We start from the raw sequence: 8416 nt of genomic DNA on the forward strand, positions 1-8416 counted from the left end.
TTCTCTTTTACATGATTTTACAGTCTTGGTGGTAGTATTTTTTGAGGGGAAAGTGAACTAGGAAGCTAGGAGACCTGGGATCCAGTGTTCTTTTCTCTCCACCATATTTTTAAATTTCCTTGGATTTCAATATCCTTGTGTGTAAACTTGAAGAATTTGGCAGATGATCTTTTCAGGGTCCTTCATGTCCGAAATTCTTTTTTTTTTTTTTTTTTTTTTGAGAGGTTTCTGCTATAGGGCGTGTGCACTCGCCAGAAAGACAGAGAGAAAGAAAACAAGAAATCACTCCCTGGGGGGATGGCCATGCTGCAATCCCTTCTCCTCCATTCTCCTCTCGGGGTCTTGGGCTCGCACGCATATATGCCCGGCGTGAGTTTAAGCCACCGGGTCCAGGACTTGAACTGCGGTCAACTACATGGGAGTCCAGCGACATAGCCGTTATGCCAACTGCTGGTCCAAAATTCTGATGTCAAGTACTGTGAATACATTAGAAAGGTCTTCATCTGATGAGTAGTGAAAAGAGTTCCACTAACCACGCATACAGTAGGATAGTAGGGTAAATAGTTAAGAAGTTGAAACAGATCCAGTAATTCCATGACTCCAAAAACACAGATTCTGTGGAGGAGAGTGCCCAGGTCAGGGGGGGTGGGTAATTGTCTCACTTGATCATTCAAAGATGTATATTTTTTCTGTTTTATCCTACTATATCTTATGGCGTGATCCTCGTCTAAGTGTCTTTACACTAGCTCTCAGCAAGGCAGAGACAGAGTAGTGCTCATTCAGGTTCCTGAGGCCCATAAGTTGTACTTCCTTTTACATTCTGCCTCTAAGAACTTAGTCACATGGCCTGATTTAGCCTTAAGGGAGTCTGGGAAGTGTAACATAGCTGGGTAGGTTCTGTTCTTGACCATTGTTACAGAAGATGATGACTAGTGTCTGTCACAACTGGTAGTACATATGAAGCTCTTTTCTTAGTACATTTTTAGGGGAAGCTTTTTGCTGAACATTTTTGTTTAGCAAAAATTATGTAATTGATTCAAAGAAATAGTAAACTATTTGGTAAGTGAGTGAAAATGCTAAAGATAGTATATTGAAATACAAGTTTTGAAATTAATTAGAAACATAAAACTAACCAGCCCTAACTGATAATACTTAACTGCTTACACCAATGCTTACACCAAAGTGCAAGTCAGGTGAAGAGTTGCTATAACTTTACTATACCCTGTGTTCTTAGAAGCACTTTGGCATACATTTAGTCACAAGTGACGCCTCTGATTTAGTTCTTTTCAGTAAACTAGTCCAGTAAAACTCATTCTTAAATATTATCAGACTTCTTAGATTCTGAATTGTGTGTGTGTATATATATTAAAGTTTATTGTCTTTCATGAGAGAAGGACAGATAACCCTCAATAGAATTTCACGCTGTGTTCCTCTCCCCCAGCCTTCCCAGTCAGCTAGGATCATGGTCACATGTGAACATCCTGGTGTGTACAGGACATCCTGGGGACTGAACTCTGATCTTCCATATGGATTCAGCACCACAGAATGGCCACTGCACCACTGCAGTTGGTCCTAGGCTCTGAATTCTTACCGTAACTTCCCAATTGGGCCATGTTTCAGAATTGTCTGGGGTCCTTGTTCAAAGTATAGGTTCAAGCCCTGCCCTCCAGAGATTCTGATGGTGATGTCTCTGAATCTGAATTTTTAACAAGCCCCTCAGGGTGATTCTGATGCAGCTGTCAGTGGTATGGAAACCATTCACTATATTAGTCTAACATGTGAAAGTGCATAATTACACCTGCCTGACTGCCATAACCCACAGGGTTCAGAGAGAATGAAATGAGTTGTATTGGAATTTGGTTCATAAACTAAAAAGTACCATGAAACGTCAGGTGGTGTTTATAATAAACCAGGTCTGTGCTGGGTATTGTGCTGAATGTACAGTAGTCCTGAGAGAAAGTGCTGTCATCCCCACTTAGGAAAACACTGAGAAGTTATAGGCAGGAGTGTAGACTTGACTTTTGCATAATTGAGCAGGGACTCAGTGTAACTACCAATAGCAGAATAAACCAGAGGATTTACAGATGCTTTTGATTTACATAGTAGGATACCAAGAGTCAACTTTATTGCTTCAGCTAGTAATACACAGTATCACCTCTGTGGAAGTACTTTGTGTTTTGGTGATGTCTACGCCAGGAAGTTACACTCTAGTAGAGAAGGGAAGACTCAAAAACAAATCAGGATAGTGTTCTTAAAGTCCTTCTTTTTTATTTTTTAAATAATTTTTTAACTTTATTATTATTTTCCAGTGTGACTAGAGAAAGGGAAATTGAGAAAAAGGGAGCCACCAGGTCTGGGACTGGAATCATGGTTGGCCCTGTGGGAGTCCAGCACCCTTAACCACCATGCCACCTGTTGGCCCTTAAAGTCCTTTTTAAAAAAGATGAATCCTACAACCATAACAAGACAGATTCTGAATATAATGCACTATTTCAGGGGAAGAGAGAGGGCATGTGAAGGATCTTATTGTGAAGATCATAGCTTGGGACATGAGTAGAGACTTTTTTGTTTGTTTTTACTTTTTACTGCTGAGGGAAGAAACAGTCTCTTTCGGGTTCTTCCCAGGAAATCTCTTCTCTTTCCTCTAGTGCAGTTGCCAGGACCTTGTAGACAAGTAAAATGATAGAGAAATATACACAGGCTAAAGATACATCCCCTTCCCTGAAGTAAAGGGGGGGAAGCCAAACTAAAATTGGTTATATAAACCAAGCATCAGGCACTGTAATCAGTCCCAACAGTCCTGTGAGTTTAGAGAGGTGGTATCCTTTAATGGAAAGAGCGTGGATTTTTTTTTTCCTCCTAAGATTACTTTTTTTGTTTTAGTTACATTTAATAATTGTACATCTTTGCAGCATGCAAAATGAATCTTCCCAGCATGAATGCACTGAACATCAGTCTAGTCATAGATACTATCGTACACATCATGCATCAACACATAGTCTTCCACTTTTGTGTCTTTTAAATGTTTTGCTTCACCCCCACTTTGATTCTTTCTCTCCTGCCTCTTTGAGCATGTGATTTTTTTTAAAAAACCTAAAAGTAGTTAGTAATTGTGGAGCCAAATCTAGATTGTTTCTAGATAATTAAGTGACTGTTCCTGGTGAAAGCAGCTTCATAAGACATGGCAGGACTGTTCCATTCTTTTTAACATGTTATGTTTGGCTAGGTTTTGACAAGGGTATGGTTGCTGCTAATCCATTATGACATTAGGGATAGAGATCTATGGGTTCATTTATCTGGTCAGAGAAGAGCAGTATGGAACTCCACAGTGTTTGATAGTAGGGAATCTTACAGGGAATATAAGGGTTGATTTATTTGACAATAAATTCCAGATGTTAGGTATTAAAGTAGTGGAAAAAAAGACAAATACAGTTGTGTGTCTTCATGTCTTTGACATTTTTGGTTTGGTAGTTTATCATTTGCTGTTTATAATAGAATATATGAGAACTTTCTTGACTAGTATCATTCAAGATTGTTTAGCTCAGTAATAAGCCTGCTGGACATTTTATATTATGTCTTTCAACGGTTTCTTTTTTATTTTTTAATGTTTTATTTTAAAATAAATTTTAAAAATGAGAGAAAAAATATCGGTGGTTGACAGGGGAAGGGGAAGGGGAAGGAGGGTAACTACAAAGGAGCATGGAATATTTTGGATAGTATAATTTAAGTGTATTGATCAGTTGCAAAACCACACATTTGTCAAAATTCACAGATTAACCATTAGAAACAATTTTACTGGATGTAAATTATAGCTCTTTTTTAAAAGAAGAAAAATACAGAAAAGACAAGAACCAACCCTTTGTAGGAAAAAAAATAGAGCTTATGATGTTTACTTAGACAGTAAAAACAATCAGGATTTAAAAGCAAAAAGACAAAGTAAGAGATCTTAAGTATACAATTCAAACATTTCTAAGAACAATATGTTTGCTTATGCAGAAGTAATTGCTTTGATAAAATTTTTTCTCAACACTGTGTGCGTGTACGTGTGGACCTAAGATCCTGGGAAGAGAATGAAGAAGAAGGGGTTGTGGAGTAGCCATCCCCCTTGGGGGATAATTTTTCACTTTCCCTTTCACTGTCTCACTCTCTCTCTCTCTTTCTCTGGTGAGCACATGCACCTTAAGACAAAAAGCCCTCTAAAAAAATAAATAGAATTGGAGAGCGTGTGAGTGCTTACAGGACGAGAAAGGAGAGATACCGGACAGTCTTACTTTGCTACCTTTTGCCTCAGCCTCTTAGTTAGCCAGGATTACAGGTGTTTGCTACAGCTTCCGGCCTCGTGAGTTTGGTGTGGTATCTGAACCCAGGTCTTTGATGCTTCACTGCCTTGTGAAGCAGTGCCCATTGCTTGCATCACTGTGGTTGGGCCTGTTTGTTTAAAGCCTGAAGGGACTCACCAAACAGCAGTATTATTTCAAATAGATTATTTCAAATTATTTCAAATAGAATGATGACATAAATTAAGTACTTGTTTTCCATCAAGAATGTGAATCATCCAGGAAGAAAAATACAGGTTTCAACATTTTTCATAGGTGATGTTAATAAAATGTGTGTATTTTAAGATTTGAAAATGTTTTTCTTACTTCTTTGTACTGGTTTTCTGTCACAAACTTAGTAACTTAAAACAACAGAAATTTACTCTCACTTCTGGAGGCCAGAAATCCAAATCAGCATCACTGAGCCTAAATCAAGGTGTTTGCATGCCAAGGAATATGCTTACTCAGGAGGTTTGGAGAGCCAATCTGTTCCTTGACGTTTTCAGCTACTTGGTGCTGCCAGCAGTCATTGACTTCTGGGTGCCAGTATTTTTCGACCTGTAGCCACATTGGTATAACCTCTACTTCCGTGGTCACATTGCTTCCTTTTTTGTCTGAGTCATAGCTATCTCCGCTGCTGTTATAAGAACAGCAGATTGATAATACGATCATACAGGAGAATTTTCCCATCTTGTTGCTTAATCACATCTCCAAACACCCTTTTTCCAAGTAAGTTTTAACATCTGTAGGCTCTAAGAATTAGGATATGGATATCCTTGGGTGGGGTAAAGTTTGAGGGCATTTTTCAATTTACCACACTTCTGTCAATTATTTGGAAGAATAAGGCTTGTTATAGACAGTAACTTTTGGGTGTATCATACATATACTCTAGTTGCTGTAAGAATTCATAATGTATTTTGTAACTTTTTAATGTTAGCTTAGTATTCCAGTTTGGGATCTAAACTGGGAGGTAGCTTCCAAAATTTTACCATTTCACATATTTGTAACAATAGTTATGAGCTGCTTTTCTCTAAACAAGGGCGGTTTAAGCTGACAGTGGTAATTTTTATCAACTATTCATTAAAGATGGATCTACATTTAGATAAGTGATATAAATTACTGGAATTCTAGTAGTTTAGGAATTTTAATGACTGAGGAGGAACAGATTACAATATTGCAAAATATACTGTGGTTATACTTTTACTAAAATTGCTTGGCTGAATCCAAGTTGAAACTATATAATTAAGGTTCAGACTTTTTTTCCTTACTATGCTATTATATTTTAGATAGTTAATATAGCTTATTTTGGATAAGATATGAGCATATGTTCAGTGATGTTACTGGGAAAAGATGTTCGTAGTTGCAGTAGGAGATGCCACTAGAGGGTTTTTTGTGGTCATGATGAGCATGACTTTATGTGTGTGTTTTATTAATTTTAATACTTGATTCTTCCTTTTTTTTTTTTTTTGAAGAGGTTTATTTTGCTATAGGGCGTGTGCGCTCGCCGGAGAGAGACAGAGAGACAGAAAGTGAGAAATCACCTCCCAGGGGGGATGGCCACGCCGCAATCCCTTCTCCTCCATTCTCCTCTCGGGATCTTGGGCACGCACGCACACGCGCCCGGCGTGAGTTTTAAGCCACCGGGTCCAGGACATGAACCGTGGTCGACTACGTGGGAGTCCAGCGACATAGCCATTACACTAACTGCTGGTCCCAATACTTGAGTCTTTCTTGAACCATCTTGTTCTTTGTCTTTTTTTTTTTTTTTTTTTGAATTATTTTATTTAACTTTATTTAAATTGATCAGAGAGCAAGAGAGAGAGAGAAAGCCAGCCGCCAGGTCCAGGATTTGAACTACTGTTGGCTATGTGGGAGTCCAGTGCTCTTAACTACCATACCACTTGCCAGCCCCTCTTTGTTATCCTTTAAAAAATAGATTCTTTCCCTTTTCTTCTTTTTTTTAGAGAGATTTTTGTTATAGAGTGTGTGCACTTGCTGGAGTGAGAGAGACAGGGAGGCAGAAAGCGAGAAATATCCCCCACCCCCCGTGGGATGGCCATGCTGCAGTCCCTTCTCTTTCATTCTCTTTTTGGGATCCTGGGCACACGTGTACACGTGTCCACCTTGAGTTTTAAGCTTCCGAGTTCGGAACTTGAACTGCTGTTGGCCACGTGGGAGTCCAGAGACATAACCATTATGCCATCTGCTAGTCCCTCCTTTTAGTTTTCTAAACATCTTCAGATACATATTTGGAAATTCTTTTCAGATAGTCTTGTTATTTTTAGTTCTGTTAATGTGGAATTAGGTTGTTATCTGCTGAATTTCTTTTGTGATCTAGGATTTCTTATTGCATTTGTACTTACTGTGTATGAGCTTTTCTTTGCATGAGCTTCTTAAGGTGTTCTGTAGTTTGAGAGATGTATACATTGCTTTCAAATATGTAGAGTTGATATTGTTCCAAGTCTCACTTCACACCCAACACTTTTCACTTTATTCACCACTTCCTAACTATAATTACAGCATCAAAACGATTTACTTGAACACCTTGTGCAGTTGCTGCCATGAGCTTTTTACTCTTGTTTATATTATACATTGTAAAGTCCAGCTTACAATTCTTTTTTTTAAGAGAGATTTTTGGCTGTGTGCACTTGCGAGAGAGACAGCGAAAAATCACCTCCCAGGTGATTTTTGTTCTCCCTGGGGCAGAGCAGAGAGAGACAAGAGAAAGTGAGAACTCACCCCCTGCTCCCCAACCTGGGAGGATGGCCATGCTGCAGCCCTTTCTCATCCATTCCTTTTTTTTTTTTTTTAACTTAACAAAAAGTTTATTATGAAAATGTACATGACCTGATTTTTACATCATAGTAAAACAGGCCCGTTGATGAGGTGACATAGATTTTTCTGTTGAACAGCCATTATTTATACTCGTTCGAAGGCTTCTAACATGATAATACTATTTCCTCATATTACCACCATTCCAATGTTGTTCTGTTGCCCACTAGTTGCCATCTCCACACATTCATCTATCACAAGGTTTATAAATGGATCAAATCCCCCAATATTCTTTGGACGTGTCTGCCACCATTTAATTTCAATGATAATTTCTTGTCCATTATTTTTTTCAATTCGGGAGGGTGAGCTTTGCTCATGGTACCAACTAGGCGGGCTCAGAGATGCCTTTGAATGGAATTCTTGGCCTTCTCAGGATCCCACGGCAGGCCCTGTGCTTCGTGTCTCTCATCCATTCTTCTCTTGGAATCTTGAGCGGCATGTACAGGTGCCCAGTATGTGTTTAAAGCCACCAGGTCCAAAACTTTGACTGTGGAGTCTGCCATGGGTGATCTAGCTGCCTGACCCTCATTTCCCTTCATTCTGATGTACACTCTTACTCATTTCTTGTAGTACAGGTCTGCTGGCAAATATTAATACTTCTTTCTGTTTTTATTTTTATTTTATCTGTAAATGCCTTTATTTCATTCTTGTGTTTGAAGTTATTTTTACAGGATTTAGAATTCTGGATTGATACTTTTTAATCTTTCAGTACTTTAATGTCATGTTCCACTATCTTCTGGTTTCCATTGTTTCTGATGACATGTCAGTGGAATTTATTATGCTTGGTGTCCTGTATATATGGTCTTCAAAAAGTTAATGGCAAACATGTGTTACAGAAAAAACTATGCATGAATTTTGATTTTTTTGTACCCAGTTAAACTCATGCTTTTCATTTCATATTTTTAAAAAAGATTTATTTATTTTTACTTTTATTTATTATCATTGTTCTTCAATTTTGACTAGAGAGAGACAGACGGAGAGAAAGGGAGAGTGAGAAAGCAAGCCACCAGGTTCGGGACTTGAACCACGGTCAGCTATGTGGGAGTTCAGCAACTCAGCCACCATGCCACCTGCTGGTCCCTTAATGTCATATTTTTTTAAATTTGTAATTTTAAAAATTTATTTATTTATTTATTTATTTATTTATTTATTTGTTTATTTATTTATTTATTTATTTATTTATTTATTTATTTATTTATTTATTTATTTATTTATTTATTTATTTATTTATTTATTTGAGAGATTTTCGCTATAGGGCGCGTGCACTC

The 8416-nt window shown here is 38.0% G+C and overlaps 1 protein-coding gene and 1 pseudogene across 1 annotated transcript in view; one reads left to right on the forward strand and one right to left on the reverse strand.

Moving 5' to 3' along the window:
* The window catches only part of DYRK1A (dual specificity tyrosine phosphorylation regulated kinase 1A), a 179384-nt gene that overhangs the window by 41915 nt on the left and 129053 nt on the right, over positions 1 to 8416 (forward strand). The window lies entirely within an intron of this gene.
* On the reverse strand, positions 7236 to 7465 carry LOC114007435 (small nuclear ribonucleoprotein G pseudogene; annotated as a pseudogene).

Source organism: Tupaia chinensis, unplaced genomic scaffold (assembly GCF_000334495.1).
Source record: "Tupaia chinensis unplaced genomic scaffold, TupChi_1.0 Scaffold000175_1, whole genome shotgun sequence".
Lineage (NCBI taxonomy): Eukaryota > Metazoa > Chordata > Mammalia > Scandentia > Tupaiidae > Tupaia > Tupaia belangeri.